General features: G+C 39.9%; 1 non-coding gene across 1 annotated transcript; it reads left to right on the top strand.

The window, feature by feature from the left end:
* The first annotated feature begins 264 nt into the window (after positions 1–264).
* LOC149243330 (U6 spliceosomal RNA) lies at positions 265–367 on the top strand. Its single transcript, XR_016246922.1, has one exon. It is a non-coding gene; the product is annotated as a U6 spliceosomal RNA (small nuclear RNA).
* The last annotated feature ends 1,298 nt before the right edge of the window (positions 368–1,665 follow it).

The following is a 1,665-nucleotide window of genomic DNA, read 5'->3' as shown; positions in this document are numbered from 1 at the left end:
AATAGATGCAAACTTGGAATAAGGCAAGAACATTATTCAATCTTTAAATAAACATGAAAATAAGAGACTTCAATTTTTAAATAAAATGAATTATTCCTTTGTGACCATTTGTTCCAAAAAATAAGGTCATTTTCTCGAAATTAACCCCAATACCATGAAATACGAGAAAACGAAAGAAAAAAAAACCTTTTTTACACCGAATGTGGAGGGTGAAATAACTATCATAAATACCTATTCTTGAAAATTAGGGTGAATGGAAGGTCTGTCTCTTCGGAGACATCCGATAAAATTGGAACGATACAGAGAAGATTAGCATGGCCCCTGCACAAGGATGACACGCACAAATCGAGAAATGGTCCAAATTAAGCACGTGACGTGCATGACATGATGGCTGGGGCGGATGGCTTTCGCTCCCCCCCAGCCAGGATCGATTCTTGCGACGGTGGTTGAGGCCTCGCGCTTTGGTGTATTTGTGACGGCTATGCCGTAATTCTGCTCATCTGCGGGCTTCGGCCATATGTAATTATCTGCGGGCTTCGGCCATATGTTGATTTTCCCTCTATAAAAAAAAAAAAAAAAAAAAAAAAAGGGTGAATGGAAGGTTGTAATTCCTAATTTCAAGGGATAAATTTACCTTTTTACTCTCTCCATTAAAATAAGGTGGGCTAACCTCCATACCTAATTTTTTTATAAAATAAATTTGAGGCGATTTGTAACAATGTACTGTCATACAAAATATTCGTCCAATAAAAATATAAAACCCCTTAATTTTGCCAAGGGCGAAAATTCACCCCTAAACTTTTCCATGGCGTGGACCTCTGAAAACTAAATGATGCCTATGTTCATGACCCATTCCCGATGCCATTTATAGATGAAGTTCTAGAGAATTTTGGTGGATAGGAAGCGTACTCATTTACAGATGGGTTCTTAGGCTACCATCATATCAAGATCACACCAGAAGATAGAAGCAAGACCACCTTTGTGACCGAATGGGGATGTTTTCAGTACACTGTTATGCCCTTTGGGTTAAAGAATGATCCAACAATATTTTCACACGTAGTAGTGGCCGTGTTCAAGGAATTCATCCATAAGTTTTTAGAAGTTTACTTTGACGATTGGACTGTATTTGGGCTAGTCAAGAAACATATAGTGTGCTTACGGTTGATGTTGGATACATGCTGATGACACTAGATTACGTTGAATCTTAAGAAGTGTACCTTCCTCATCCCCTTTGGCGATTTGCTCGGCCATGTGGTCTGCAGACAAGGCTTGATGGTGGATCCTGCAAATATTACTGTCATACTCAATCTACAAGCGTCGCGAAGTGTCAAACAACTCCGCACCACGTTGGAGTACACTGGCTACTATCGCAAGTTTATTAAGGGCTATGCACAAATCACGACACCAATGGAATAGCTTTTGAGAAAAGACACTACATATTGTTGGAATGATGATTGTATGAAGATTTTGGAGATTCTCAAGGAAAAAATGCCATCTGCCCCCATTTTGGTTTTCCCAAATTGGGACATTGAATTTCATGTCCATGTTGATGCATCGTGTATCACGCTGGGCATTGTACTCACGCGGGAAGGAGCAGAAGGAATCGATCACCTGATCGTGTTCACGAGTCGACGATTGTCCAAAGCTAAAAAGAACTACTCCACT

Source organism: Pinus tabuliformis, chromosome 8, assembly GCF_031772625.1.
Source record: "Pinus tabuliformis cultivar Carrire ecotype Pingquan chromosome 8, CPIR1, whole genome shotgun sequence".
NCBI classification, from domain to species: domain Eukaryota; kingdom Viridiplantae; phylum Streptophyta; class Pinopsida; order Pinales; family Pinaceae; genus Pinus; species Pinus tabuliformis.
This window is presented reverse-complemented; position numbering and strand designations above follow the sequence as displayed.